Here is a 16,318-nt window from a genome sequence, read left to right as displayed (position 1 = left end):
TTTTCTGCCCTACTTTTGAATACTCCATGCCTTTCAGGAAATATTTCACAACATAAACCAGCTGGCATAGAATCATTAGGGTTCAAAAAGACCTTCAAGATCCAGTCCAACCTTTAGCTGAACCATGCTCTCTAAAACATATCACAAAGTACCACATCCACTCCTTTTATGAACATTTCCAGAGATGGTGACTCCACCACTTCCTTGGACAGCCTATTCCAATTCCTGACTTCCCTTTTCAGTGAAGAAATTTTCCCTTATATCCACCCTGAACCTACCCTGGTGCAACCTGGGGGCATTTCCCCTTGTCCTATCAGTAGTTGCTTGGGAGAAGAGGCCAACACCCATCTTGACACGACCACCTTTCAGGAAGTTGTAGACAGCAATAAATTCATCAAAACCATTTATTTTTCTTAATTTTTGCGTAGGTCGAATCTTTTCTGCCTTTCATGTCTCCATTCACAGCTGTTCAGTTGTATTTAATGGTTCTTCCCTCTGTTTGATGCTATTCCTACCCCATTATTTTCAGTGTGTGGTTAGCCATGCTGAAAATAAGTAGCAGTTTTCATTGTAAATAGCTGTGTGGTGGAGGTAAATATTGAGAGAATTGCTTGGTGTGAGTTGCAGAAAAATTCAGACTAGTAATAACACACATCCACAGCAATTTCTTGAGCAGATGCAGCTTCAGAACAGGTTTTGAAATCAGAACGTAATGGATAGCAGGAATAAACCAAACAGAAACATATCAAACTCCCCAGAGTGATGTCCTCAAGTTTGTTGTCTCTGATCCTGATAAGAATAAGCCATCACTAGTAATAACTAATTAAAATTTAGCTCTAAGGTTGATAAAGAGCCAGAAAAAAACAAATTATTTACACAGATTTGTTATGTTTATCTGTTGTTTTTATGATGTGATCAGCTTGTTTGAAGTAAAGAATCTGTAAAAAGCTTGAAAGCAGACATTTTAAGTAGATATTTATTTGACATTCTTATCCTGCAGAGCCTCCTACTAGAAATGCAATCTAATTCGTTAAAGTTCTGAACCACAGAAGCATAAAATGTTGTTGGAATAAAACCCCATAATACTTACCAGTGTTTGTGAATGACTAATGCTGTTAGGAATACTTCCTGTCATTATCTGCTTGTGAAGGAGACTGAGTGAGATTTCTTCACATAAAGTATTAAGCCTCTCTACACAGACTACAGGTCTGATGCAGTGAGTGGTATTACAGAAAAACAGAGCTGAGGTTACATTCCACAGAGTGCCATTTTTTACTGTTGTCACTATTTAAAGTATTATAAAGGCTTTAGTGACAGTTTCTTAAACCCCTGTATATAGAACATTTCCTCTTCTCATATAAAAGCCTTTATACTCTGAAATAATTGGTTTGAAGAAGCTTTTTTGTCCATTGTGTTTATGAATGCCATTTTAGTCCAATAACATTTAGCATCTTCACTGCCCTCATTAAATTTGTTTCAGTTAATTTAAATATTTCAGTGCAACTTAAAGCTATGTTGAATTTAACTGTAATTTCTTGTCTGACATATCAATTTTGGTGAAGCTGATCAGTTTTTGAAAAGAAGATATCTGAAAAACCAGAGAAACAGCTTGTTTCTGTCTTCAGTTTGAGCACTACTAATGGACTAATGCCCATCAAATCAATCGAATCTTATTTTAATAATTATTATCATTAATTTTCTTATAAAGAGAATTACCAGACTCTCCACAGCTTTGTGGAGACTTGGATGATGCCTATAGGGGCATGAAGGGAGACTAGATCCAGTAACTTTGCATATATCCCTTAGGCTAGGAATGTCTTACTCGGTTATTATAAATAGTTATTTTTTATTGGTCAGAATTGAATTCTAACCAAGTATGCTATATTTCAGAAAAGAGAAAAACATCTTGATTTAATGTTTTCTTATCACTGAATATACTATATTATTTTTTAGTATATCCTGGCTCCTCATTTATGGCAAAATTCTACCTACAATAAAATATTTCTTTCCTAAAGGACCTACAGGTTAGATATCGCTTATCGTTCCCAAAACCAGGACTTGTGTCCTCAACTGTTAAAACCACTCTCATAAACTTTTGTAGCAGTTCAGTGACTTTCATTCTTTACCCTTTGAAGCAACTTACTTCTTTGTGAATTAAGACTTTAAAAATGTGCTGAAATTTTTCTACTCGGTATGTTTTCAATAAATTTTCAAGTGCTTACTTTAAACTTGAGATCAGGAGTTTTCTTCCTAGTAGCTGGTACAGTACTGTGTTTTGGATTTAGAATAATGATAACACACTCATGTTTTCTACATACTTTTGCTAAAATGTAGTCGAGGACTCTTCAGCTCCTCACTGCATGCCACCAGCAAGGATGTTGGGAGGGCACAAGGAGTTGGGAGGTGACATAGCCAGGACAGCTGACCCCAACATCCCCAAGTGATATTCTATACTATATGATGTCATGCTCAACATATAAGTTGTAAGGAAAGCTGGATGGGTGGAGCTGCTCAGGAGCTGGCTGGGCATCAATCGTTGTGTTGTGAGCAATTACATGGTGCATCACTTGTTTTATTTCTCTTTCTTCTTCCTCATCTTCTTCCTTCTCTTCCTCTTCTTATACCTTCATTTTCTTTTCTATTAAACTGTCTTTATCTCAACCCATATATTTTACTTTTTTTTCCAGATTCTGTCCCCATCCCACTGTGGAGTGAGTGAGTGAACGACTGTGTGGTGTTAAGCTGTGTGTTGGGCTGAACCACAAGAACAAGACCATAAAAGTCTTAACTGTATTTAATATCTTTTGTTCAATTTGCCTGATAAATAAAAGCTAGAGAGTAGAAATCGGTTCAAGATATCTGACTTGCACCACCTGTTGTGTGATTTTAGGAAATTGCCAATTGTAATGATAATATCTCATAGAAATTTAACAAATTTAATTTTGTGTAGTTTTATAATAGTTTATAAAATTCCAGCTTATATGTCATAAAGGCACCTACAGAAAATATAAGACTACAAAAGCATGAATTTCTGTGCTAGTACTTGCTCTGAGATGCTCTTCTGGTGTAAATCTGTGTCATCACAGAGGACTTGAGAAGCTGCACTGATGTGTTGGAGGGGACTCCAGTGACCTGAGGCATCTGATTTACTGACACCCTCCTCTGACTCCTACCTTGCTGCATAGAGCAACTGAGACAAATCTTTTTGCTTTCTCTTTCCCCCAGGCCCCAATTGCTGTTAAGGCTGGCATGAAAATATTTCTGAGAGATTGGTAAGTCTTTTTGGTTTTAGTTATGATAGTTTAATATTTTCAGCTTGTTTTGTTTGAATATTTGTTTTTCTTGGATTGTTCTTTTAAGACCATCATAACACTCAGTTTAATTCAAGCATTGATTTGATTCATTGTAATACAGGCAGAACTTTCAATCAGGGTTTCAAAAGCAAATCTTTGCCATTACAAATGGGTGTTCATATTGAAGGAAAGTGATTTAACTTTTACCACTTTCTTTTGCAACATAACTTGGTTTTAATTCAACTGAACAAGTCTCTGAACATGTTGGAGATGAGGCACCAACTTCTCTCAGTGGTGCAGTTCATCCGTCATTCCTAAAATTCCTATGCTGTAGTGGCAGAAATATATGTGATTTCAACAGTATGGTACGTACACAGAATTTCAAATCTGATGTGTTTTAGAGAAGTTGTCAAGGTATAAGGGTGTTTTTCAGGATCAGGTTCTCTTCCATCCCAGTCAAAGGAAAGCCTTCTATCAAGGTCTGTGGTGGCTGGGTTACTCAGTTTTAAAGTTGACACAAAAAAGTTCCTGAGCATTAATGTAGTAATTTATTGTACTCAAACTGTTCGTATTATCTCCAATAAAAATTTTTCAACTGGAGTTAGAACTGAGGGATTTAGCCATTTATCTCCGTATGGTTTTTACTATCTTGTTGTATGCTGATGTAATGAAAAATAAAGAATACAAATTGATATTTTATTATTTGACAGAAACAACTTTTAAAACACTTAGCTAATAACATATCTAATAATAAATGAGAATCCACAAATATATGAACCAAGGTATTTCTGCAGGTTAATATAGAATATAGTGTGTTACCATTCCATGGTACAAAACTAGTTATTTTAAGCTGCTCTTGTGCCTATAACTAGAGGTATCCATCATTTCAAGGCATTAACTAAAAAAATTAACCGTGCTTTATAAGGAGAAACCATTAAATCATCTTGCCTATGGATACTTGATAAAATATTTGCATCAAATTGCATTATGTGACTTTGCTGTGAAAAATGTACTTACTATTAAGTGGATGTTATAGAAATGAAACCGCCACAGGTTTTACAAAAAACCTTGGATCTAGTTCTGTGAAACTGCCACAATTGGGGAGCATTTTTATTTGAAACTTTTATTGGTTTTTTGACCATTTTAGAGATCTTTTAGTAGTGAAATGATTAGTGAAGCAAGACAACCAAATCAGTGGAATAGAATTATACATGTTAAAAAATAAACTAAGGTGAAAAGGAAAATATAGCAGATGTTTCTACTAATGCACACAGAAATGCCATCAGGAAGATGTTCATTTTATAATTTTTTTTCCATTAAGTTTTGCATCTATACAAAAAAAGATTGCCATCTGACACTCATCTTGTGGAAAGATTATATGAAAATATTAAATGATAAAAAGAATGGGTCCTCCCCATGTATTTTAATGCATTGTCTTTCTGTTTTTCTAAAAGCAGTCATTATGATTGAACTGTATCACACAGTTGAATTGAATTTTTTGTCTTACACTGTGTACAGACCTAGAGCTGGCAAGCATTTTCCCTTGTGTTAGTCCCAGGTAAGGACAATCATATTTTCTATGCTGAGGAGGCAGCTGTAGGAAATGTCACAGTTCATTTTGGGGAAATCACACCACTGACCAGAAATCAAATCAAGCAGCGAATAATACAGTGTTATTGGCTTGTTCTCTGCCTCTCCAGACTACACTGTGTTCACATTCACTTTATAGGCAGGTACTGGGTCCCAGTGCAGCTGTGGTACCTGCGTATGAGGAAGCTGGAAAACAGCTTACAAAAGACTTTAGTAAGGAACAGAAAATATTGCCAGAATAAGAACCAGAATAAGAAAGTTCCTTTGAAAAAGTGATCTTTATGTAAGAACTTCGTGTCTTAATCTTGTTGAACAACTTTTAGGACCTGATTAAGAAGGTGTCTAAAACTAGATGTCACAGATATCTCCCCTAACATTGTTTTCATCCAGCATAATTTAGAGAAATCTGTGGCAGTGCTTCATCCCAGTTCTACAGCCTCTCCTTGTTGAATTAGGTTTTATGATCTATCTGTGTAACTAAACTAGAAAGGGCCTAGACTGTGTCATATACTTTGGCATGCCTTGTGTGCTTCCAACAAATGTCCACCATGGTCTGAAGAATATCATAAACCACAGCCTACTCTGATGTGGAAGCATGGTTGAAATTATCCCATTTTACCACAGAAAATAATTCAGTTGCATGGAGAAGTGTGCTGTGCAGTTTGGCCTCAGTAGTGACAAGTGACCATTTACCCATTGCTTTAACTTGATGGAAATGTACACATAGGTATGGACTTAAATAAAGAGTTAGAGACTGATTCTAGCCCTAGCTGTGTAAACATTTATGTTATAGCTCTGCTCAAACAGTTTTAATGGTATAATTTTGGTAAATAATTTTGTAGGGCTCTGCCAATAATTTTGGTGTAACTAGGTAACCATTTCAATTTTATCAAATTAATTTTTGTAGAGTTGCTTTATGCTACTGCTCATGTCAGTTCTTGAAGCAGAAAAACGCTATTCCATATGATAAGTTAAGCCTGGATTCATTCCAACTAACATGGAAATCCTAAGTGAGGAGTAAGCTCTTTTCATAGTTAGTTTTAGCTACTTAGCTTAGCCTAGTGAAAAAAACATTTCCAGAGGACAATTCATTCTACCTCTGACATGAACTAATCACTGGAGTTGTCCCTCCCTCTTCACTGGCTCTCAGATAAATAGGATTATTCTGAATACTTCAACTAGAACTGCTCCTAAACCTGACGTGGTGATCTTCTATTTTTAAGCACATCAGTGTATTCATTAACACTGTCTGTTTCTCAGTTTCTATTTGAATGTTGTTAACTTTGTACACATTTTTAAGGCATTTGTAAGTTCATATTGTAACAGAAACTTCTGTGTTGTCTCAAAATGGATTGACTTTCAAGAATTATATTTATTTCCTCATTTTGTGTAAAGGGTCAGTGACTCTGTTTTCTTCAGATGACTTATCATCTGAAAAGTAATTTTTAACATCACACTATAGTAATTCATCATATGCAATGTGAAGAAAGGAAAATGAAAGTTTTTGAAACATCAGTGATAGAATTTCAGCATAAAGTATTAGAAAATATTTGCATATCAAGAAAACAATAAAATTTGCAGCAGTTTTTACTGGGAGCCTTAGGACTTTTATAGCCTTCTGTGACATTTTTCATAAACAAAGGGAACTACTTTTGCGATCATGATGAGTCCTAGTTTTCCTATATTAACCTTGGACCAGCCAAGTCCAGTATTCTGTCTGTTTTTAAATTATTCTGTCCACTAAAGTATATTCTACATCTCCATCTCTCATTAACATTTGCCAATCTTATGTTAAGTTTTTGTCCCTTTGGTGAAAGTCTTGAGTAGTTATCATTGCTAACAATTCAAAATAATAACATTTTATTGTAGATAATTCCCAAATGAGTAAAGAGGAACTCAGACAGCCAATTAAAAAAAATCAAGTGGGCAGAAACTTCTGTAGATCCTCTGTTCCAAAGTTGTACTTAGCTCCGACTATCTTCAAGGACAAGTTTGGTTGATCAATACTCTGTTTAGGTGAGTTTTGCTCTTCTTCAGGGATGGAGACACTACAACCAACCTGGGCAACTTTTTCCAGTGTTTCATCACTCTCATTATGCACTGCTTTTTCCTCATAGTTAATTGAAATATCTGTGGTTCATCTTGTCGATATTGCCTATTCCTCTTCCACTGTACATCTTTCGGTAGAATCTGACTCCCCTCTCTTTATAAACACAGTGAATTCTACTCCCACTCTCTATAACATAGATATCAAAATAGTTATCACAACCAGCTGTGATATGCTTTTGCAAGGAAAATGTGCTATTTCTTAAAATAAGATATACATGCAGAGATTTTATTTATAAATGGAATGAGGTAATTTTCTGATACATCTGCAAGCACCTGTGAACAGGAGTTACAGGTGATGAAAACTAGATGAGGGATGATAATCATACATTATTTTAACCTGACAAAAAAAGCAACATTAAAGAATTATCAAGTCAATATTACGACACGCAACTTTCTGATTCTCAAGATGACTTTATAAAGCAGTTGTTGACCCTACACAGTGCATTCAGGAAGAAAAATATAATAAATCAGTAAGCAAATCAGAAAAGACAGGTTCAGTGCTGTGTGCGCGTTTGTAAATCTATGTTAGTGGTGGAAATAGATTTTATATCCTGCTTCTTTGTTACATCCACAAACACTAGTGGAAAAAGAGTAGTTGTTAGCAGTATCTAAAAAGTGTGGCTGATGAATGGTGAGTCCTACCCATGAAAAGCAGCAGCAAACGAGTCTATTGATCAATATACGTGAAATAGTGTTTGCAGTGCCAAGTGGAATAATATATATTGTAAAAGAGAAAATACCAGCTTTACCTGGTGCACTGATTTTAAAGAAGCAAGTATAGTTGATGAGTTGATGTGTAGATTCAAGCTGCATTTGGATAATATGACGGTCTCCTAAAACTTCCCAGTTGTTTTTGGGGCAGAATTCTTTGAGATAGTGTCTCTGTCCCAGTTGCTAGGACTTAAGTCATAATAAGGTCCCAAGATAGGTCCTTTGTACCTCAGTTTGACATGGTAGATGAATACGACATTTGAGGTAAATGCTCCAGAAATCTAAATTGTGATTTCTCTGCCTCTCTCTGGCTAACTTGAAAAAATCTGGATTTTGAAAGATAACTCTGATCTTTCTAACTATTGTGACATCAGAAAAGTTCTCTGGCTGAATATCAGTCTGAGTGATTAAGATTTGTCCAGAATCCATTGTCATTTGAAAAAATTCAAGTGCAAAATGTGTTTTAAAAATGTCTTTCTTGGCTGTAAATAACTTCAAATGTAAATATAAATAATATTTATGAATTTAGGATCTAGTCCAATAACATTCTACGAAACAGCTAAGTAAACTGTCCTGTTTGCTATATGCATGTTTAATTTGAAATGGGAATTTAGGATGCTGAGAAGATGCTTCAGCGAACATTAAAATTCAAGCTGCAGTTCTGTATTCAGAACTCTACAGGTATACTGAGGTTCAGAAAAACTACACAGGATTTGTCAAATCTCTTCTGAAGCTTATCAATATATCCGAATTGCCAAGATAAGACAGCCCTTTGCAAGAAAGGCATTCTTATGCTTGGAAGTCCTGGTTGTTTCTTGGGGTGTTTTTTTGTGGTGAGAAATTGTTTTTGTATGGAAGTTTTTCATATTTTTCCCCCTCAGCAGATCGCTTAGGAAACCTAAATCAGGAGCCTAGAATATTGTATTACAGATATCCTACTTGAATGTAGGGTCTTAGTATCTCATTCAGTTCTCCAGAGGAGACAACCAATGGGAACTCAAAGACAAAATTACTTTCCTGAGATTAATAGGATAGAGACTGGAAGATGCTCAAAACTCCCGAGTCTTAGTCCCAGCTGCTGCTGCCTTTCATGCTGTTTCACTTTCAGTTGCACAACCAGGACTCTTCATGACTTCTGCCTTTAATACATCAGGGAAAGATTTGTAAAACAGAATTAAGAACAACCATGCACTGAAAAGTAAACAATTTATTATGGATGGCTTTTGGATATCCAGCAGGAGGTAGGCTTCCACATAATAAGGGTTTAAATAAAATTTAAAATCACCTGGAAGTCACCATTATTCATGCCCAGTTAATGAGTGTAATTTATGGTAAGGCACAATGGCACAGCACAAGGGATGTTGCCTAAGGCAGCTACAAGTCTTGAGAAGCTCAAGTAACAAGGTAATTGCGGTGCAGCTCATAAGGTGTTTGTGACAACAAATCCTAATGTGCTATGATTGTGCTGTGTTATGAAAGAACAAAGCTACATTGAAATGATAGACCCACAAGCCATTTTGATTATAAGGTTTGTGTGGTTTTTTTCACAATATTCTGTCTATAACTTCTTTCAAGTCTGTTTAAAGGAGCCACAAGAACATATTATTTTTAGTCTTCCTTTGTGGTTTTTCTCCACCTTGTGAGTTTTGATTTAGAACAGATCTGTGAATAACATCCATGCTTTAAAAGTAACCCAGAAATCCTGGTCCATTGGTAGCCATGGACAAAAGGACCTATAATTGCAAAACCCAGAATGAGCACTGCTCACCATCTAGGGACATAAAATCCCTTATAAACTATAGAAAATTTACTAGTAGCTGGAGAAAAACATGCCATACTCTAATCCATTTTTAGGAACTCCAGGTAGAGGTAACCACACTACTTCATGGCCAAACCTGAATTCAAAACAAGGTTGCTTAGAAAGAATCTTGAAAGTTCCTGAGGAGGGAGACAGGTCCAAAACCCTTGCTGAAGACAAAGATGACAGCCAGTGCTCTCTCCTCAGCCAGAGATCCAGATATTTTTGTCATAGAAGACAATCATTGGATCAACTCTGAGTTATTTTTCACAAACCTATGCTGACTGCTCCCAATCACCTCCTCCTTCATGTACTCCGAAATGTGTCCCAGGACTGACAAGCATGGCTTTTCCAGGGACTGTGATGAGGCTGACCAGTTTGTGGTTCCTTGCATTGTCTTTTCAACCTGTCTTGAGCCTGGATGCAGCATTTGCCTTTGATTTTTTTGTAGAAAAAAGTAGAATCATAGAATTAAGTTTGAAAAAGGACTTTAAGATCATCAAGTCCAACCATCAAACTAGTACCACAAAAATGTTCACCATTAAACCATGTCCTCCATATCCACACTTTTTTTGAATCCTTCCAGGAATGGAATTTCTACCACTTCCCTGGGCAATCTGTTCCAAATCTTCACAACCTTATCTCTGAAAAATTTTTTTTCTGATATCTATTAATGAGATCTTCTGTCTCTCCTCTCACAGGACAGCAAACCTTCTGTCTGAAGTTGACTTGCTTAAATAATATTTTAATTCTCTCACTTCCCAAAACTACTCTACCGAGGTAAAATAGCTCAAATTTTAATTTTCCAACTTCCACTTTCAAGAATGTTTTTGTTCCACATTTTTCAAGCAGAACTTCCCCCAAATATGTATTATTGTTAATGTACTTCCACATAATGACAATGTCACCCTTCAACCTTCTCTTTAGTGAATTGTATAAGCTACTAAGCTTGAAAGAAAAGACAAGAAGTTTGAACTTGATTTTTAAATGGCTGATTTGATGTTCTTTAGGCTATTTCCAATAACTTTCAATATGAATAATTGGTAAAATTATTTAAATTTCTTCTTTAGCTATGATGACTTTGCTAGGATGGTATGAAAAGCATCCAAGATTATAATTTGTATTAATTGATTTTAATCAATTTGTACAGACACTAGTCAGATAAGACTAAAACTGTATCAATTTCAGTTTCACACAATACATTGTAGGTGATGAAGCATTTTCTCTATGGTTTTGTATTCTTAATACCATATATTTATATCTAGACAATCGGTAAGGGTCCCAGTAGAGATAAGAGGCCTAAAATACCTAGATGGAATAATGACCTCCTACTGACAAAGATCTCTTTGTCTAAATAGGAAAACCAGACAAAATTTTTGGGGGGGGGGGGGGGTGGAATACCCATTTCTGTCTTCATTTTCAGCTGGGGACAAAAGAACCCACCACCACCCAGAGTGACAATAATTAATATGACTAAGATCATGGAGGTAGTATCTCAAAATCTGCTTGCTAATGTCTTTGTGCAAAACCAATCTGTTCCTTTCACTGAAATCACAAAGTCAGAAATGAAAAAATAATCTACGTGCAGTCAGAGCTACTTTAATGCAAAAGGGGAAAAAAGCCCAACCCAGTCAGTTCTCATCCTGTGTATTTGTAACACTTTAAACAGACCCATATTGAAAACAGAAAAGCTGCCTACTTACAGATAAAGGATTCATTACTGGGATTAAAACAGAAAAATCTCTTCAATGGTCGTTTGCATCACTTCTCAGTCAAATTAATGATTTAAAGGATCTTACTGGAAGAAAATTTAAGGCAAGATTTTTATCAGCAGTAAAAGGGAGCACTTTAGCAAGTAACAATTCCAGACTGGTAACAGAGGACTGATGTATCGCATACTGCTGTTACATGATGAGGGGATTAATAATAACAATAGTACTATAATGCAAGAAGACAAGCATAAACTATGAATAACAAACACATTATTTTCCAATGAGTTGAGAACGTAGGAGGGGTTATTCAATAGACAATAGCAAAATACAGTAACTCAATATAGAGGATTTGAGGGCAGAACCTCACAGACAGAAATGTTTGGTTGTAAAGAAACAAAGGCCAGGAGGATCACGATTCTTTCTTTTTGATAAAACAGTAAAAACTGTTCATTTGTTAAAGAGATTAGAAGAACAATTTTACATTGCTAAAAATGTTTGTGGGAAAATTTTAAAAATCTCTATGATAACTGGCTCTGATAATTGAGTGTATGTTTTCTATTTCAGTCAAGCATATTTAATGCTACTCCATAGCCCTTGCAAGAGAAAATCAGCATGTGGTTTCTCTTAGAAGCTCATGGGAACTTTGTCAGGGACTCATCTCAACAGAAGATTAAACCCATTTGCTATAACACTTAAATTATCATGGAGTATTACTTGGTCGTTCATTGTGCTTATGCTAGATTAAAAACAAAATCAGTACCCTTTCCTCTTAACCACTTCCTCTATATGAAAAAGCAAGTGATATGATATTGCCAGAAATACAAGGTGGAAATCCAGTGCCCAGTGAAGCTGATAGAACATATTGACTGTCATGGTGCTCAGACCTCATCTTGAAAAGTTCCAGTGACTACATGTAATACAAGGCCTGATTGCAGACAGATATTACATGTCTCACTTATTACTTAAAATGAAATACACAAGTAGATTTGTGTTTCATGCTGTGCTTCCATTGCACAAGATGAGTGGTAATGAACCACTGCAAAAGGCTGCTGGGAAAGACTAATGCTCTTTGCAGCATCTGTGAAATTGGAGTTGTCTTTGACCACTACATTTCTGTAAGAAGACAGAAAAACCCAGAAACCTAAGAAACTTTGGTGGGGAGATCTTTGAGACTAAGACTGTGCTATAGCATCCCATTTCAAGAAAACAGTAGTATGTAATATTTCAGCTAAATGCAAAGCAGGCTGTGACAATATGTCATAGCATATCTTGTGTGTCAATTGTTTTCTCCTTTGGGAAGTAGAGCAAAAAAGGAAGTGTTTTGTGTGCCATCTGTTTAAAGTGATCCTATGCTTGTTCATATATCAACCATATATCCAGTCCATGTATGTGCCAGAAGAGATCACTCTTTTCCAATGTTTTTACTGTGTTTTAAAAAGAAGTCTCCCCAGCCTTCCTTTAGCAAAGAAGTTTCTTGAAATAAATGACATACCTCCAGATTTTATGCCCATTTATTGGGCCCCTGAATTTGTGCCTCTAAATATGTATCAGTAAGGCAATCTCCTTCCACTGGAATGTGTTTCACCTTGCTAAACTAACAACTGAAATATGATTAATCACTTTTCCCTCGGGGTCATTTATTATGAATGGCTCATGTAGTTACTACATAGAGCATCCTTCTAGGGTTCTGTGATAAAGTGAAGGCTTTTACAAATTGGATTCTTGCTTGGCTGGTGCCTACTCCTATTACATGTGTGAAACTGCATGGCTGACTCTTGCAGAAAAATATTTTGAGAAACTGTTCTAATATCTCAAAAAAACCCTACCAATAACCAAAACCCACCAAAACCAAAACAAACAAACAAAACCCCCCAAAAAAACCAACAACAAAAAAAACCACCAAAAAAACCCAACCCAACCCAAACTAAAAAAAAAATCCCCAAAAAAACGAAACAAAAACCTCACTGCAAAATCCTCAGCATCCAAAAGTTTCTATGCTATCAACCAGCCCCAAAACAAACTCCCTATCCACTGAAGTTTATATTTGCAAAATATAAGATGATATAAACAAAAAATTGATGCAATGTAGTCTCTGTGAAAGTTTTGGTTTTTTGGAGTGCTGCTTAAAAACATTTTCTAATAAAGAGCTCTTCAATGTGAAGCATGACCGTCAAAGGAAAATACCTTCTTTTATGGGCAAACAAGAAGATGAAATGACACTTCTGTCCCTAAGACATCAGAATAGACAAGAAACATGCATGCCCGAAAAACCACTCTATTTAAACCAAGTTCAAATTTCATCCAACTTCTAAGAAGTTGTCTTTGCATCTGATGGATGGGGTGTGTCCATTGTGATAAGACAACTCTTGAGAATCAGTACATTAAACAACTATATTTTTCGGTGTATTTTTCTCTTGCAACCCCTTTTCACTTTTGAATCACTTTCTTCTCAAATTTTATTTTTGTTGTTGGAATAAATTTTCTCAGTCATAAAACCCCTGTGTGTTTTATTCAAATGTGATGAAGGAGACTTCCACAGAACCAGCTGGGAGTAGTGCACCAAAGTAAACTGTAGCAAACTGTTAAAATGAAAATTTTGGGAGAGTTTTTTCTAAATAGTCTCTCCATGGTCACATTGCTGTTAACTATTTGAAATGTTTCCTCAGGATATCACAGTCTTTGTTTTTGAGACAGTCACTAAAACAAAAATTCCAGTGCCAGTGGCCTTCATTCTGAAGTGAATCAGTTTTTGACTGAGTGGAACGAAAATAAAATCAATGTTGGGGGAAAAAAGTGTGAAAAATATTAAAACTATGCCTCTAAGAACCACTTATATTTGTACTCCCCCTAAAGAAAGTGTTAATATAAACAAATTAGTTTCTCCTGCTGTTTTAACTGTAAATCTGTAATGTTATATTATATTAACTGGAGTAAATTAACAGCATAATGCATGTCCTTTCAGTTTGTCATGACCTTATGTTGCCTTTATTTACATTTCTTAAAAAACATCCTTATAACAGCACTTAAAGCTCTTTAGTAATAGCAAACAGAAACATTCATGCCCCTAATGTTGTTAAAATAGAGCAAAGGTAGATGGCAAATATCACGTCACATCATATTATGTATTTAAAAACCTGATTTCATCTCTTCCTTTGAAATGGAATGTCCTGTTACAGTGGATTCTCAGGCATGCTCAACTGAAGGCACTTTAAATAATTCTGAGGAGCTGACCTGCTGTGAGCAGCAGTGGTGCAAATGTAGGCTTAGGTTGAATTAGCACAAAGATGAAGCCAGTCTGTGCAGAGCAGTGGTACCTCTAATAACTACCCGATGTAACAGGAAAGAAGTACACTCTAAAAGTATTTATAGTGAAACTCAGAAATATGTAAAAAGTTTACTCAGCATGAGAATAAGAAGGATTAAAAATATCCCACTGGTTTCAGATCCCAGTGGAAGTCTAAAATAGATGAGGCTTCCCCTCAACACAGATTTTCATTTTTTCCCAAGAACCCACATCAAACACATTGAAGAATGCAGGCTTCCAAGACCCTACATGAACTTAAGTAGGTTAGTTAGGGTTGCTTTGCAATGCAAAATCAAACTTCCTCCTGGGTATTTAGCATATTTTCTTTCAAAAAGGATCTTTTCAGTTAGAAATCTCTAAATAAATCACTGTCCCTTGAAAATTCTTCTGCATGAATATCTTTGTCGTTAGTTTACCACCCCTACTTTTATAGCCTGGTTACTTCAGTATTTCTGCAAAAAAAGTGATAGGTGAGGTCCAAAGTGAATGAATTTTTTCTGAGTTTTTATAATTCCTTGGGATAGATATTGGAACATGTCATTTATGAAAATATGTCATTAATGAAAAAATGAACCTGTGTCAAAAAGTGGATGCAGTGTCTACATGTGGTGTCACAAGTATGAATTCTAGGGGGATAATTCCTCCCCTGGATCTTCTGGATCTGCTCCTGCTCCTGAAACCCAGGATGCTGCTGCTCTTTGCTGGCTCATGCCCCAAGACTTTTCTGCAGAATTCTTACATAGTCAATCCTCAAACGCTAATATATGGGAATGAGGGGTTTTCAACTCTCCCACATGCAGGACTTTGCATTTGTCAAGGTCATATGGGGAGTGGTCAAAGTGGTAAAGTTTTCCCTTTATCGACCTAAATTTGTATTTTTCCATAGTTAAACCTGTTAAAGCAGAACGTATAGTGCAGATTGATCTCATTGTTCCTAATTATTAGGTTTTCAAGTAGAAGATATGGGAAGCAAGAAAATGTAGAGAAAATAAATAACATTTCAGGGCAGAAAGGACTGAAAATATTAGAGGAGAAATAAAGAAGTAATACAATAGACTCTTGTGAGAAGATTCTTGGAGTGTCAGATTTCTGGAAATCAACACACCAATATACAAGGATTATTCATTGGTTATTTCATTGTTGCATATTGCCCAGGATCTTTTTGGAATTGTGCTTATTTAATTCCTGAGAAAGGAAACCTCAGTAGCCCAGAGAATTTTTATTTAATACAAGGTCTTGTTTTATAAGACATATTCCAAAGATGCCATATTTTATGCAATAATAGATACATTTTATCAACTGCTTGGGTGAGCTGTATTAAAAAATCACTCATCCTGCATTAAAGTATCACAGGTTCCATCAAGGTGTCCCTCAGGCATGTCTTTACTGCCAGCTCTGCCTGGAGTATGGAAGCAAAAAAACCTAAAAACTGATCTTAGCAAAAAATCAAGAAACTAGCTGGACTACTCTAGACTTTCTTTCAATAGCATTTTAGGTATATTGTACATTCACAGTAAGAAAAGGCGCCATGCACAAATAATCAATATTCAACTTCATGGATGTGACTGGGAAAATTTCAGTTGCCTGTTTTGATGATGTCCATTAGTCATTTTTATTGTGTGTCTGCAAGCACACATGGAAATAAGGCAAGTTTTCTGAAACACTTATAGAAACCTCACACAAAAGTTCAAATACAGTTCATGCAAGCAGAACTGTAAATAAAAGTCAGAAAATGTGTTTAAGAAAAGATCTTCTCCCAAAGCCAAGTGCTTTCAGAAATTAAACTCTTTTGTTTAACTTT

The 16,318-nt window shown here is 35.7% G+C and overlaps 1 protein-coding gene across 1 annotated transcript in view; it reads left to right on the top strand.

Annotated features, from left to right (window-relative positions):
• The window catches only part of TENM4 (teneurin transmembrane protein 4), a 1,563,774-nt gene that overhangs the window by 192,709 nt on the left and 1,354,747 nt on the right, over positions 1-16,318 (top strand). The window contains exon 2 of the mRNA XM_017735917.1: positions 3,226-3,272. The gene's annotated coding sequence lies outside the window, so the exon portion shown is untranslated. The remainder of the gene's footprint in view (positions 1-3,225; positions 3,273-16,318) is intronic.

Source organism: Corvus brachyrhynchos, unplaced genomic scaffold (genome assembly GCF_000691975.1).
Source record: "Corvus brachyrhynchos isolate BGI_N302 unplaced genomic scaffold, ASM69197v1 scaffold44, whole genome shotgun sequence".
In the NCBI taxonomy this organism is placed as follows: Eukaryota; Metazoa; Chordata; class Aves; order Passeriformes; family Corvidae; genus Corvus; species Corvus brachyrhynchos.
The sequence above is the reverse complement of the archived record's forward strand: the minus strand, read 5'-3'. Positions and strand labels throughout refer to the sequence as shown.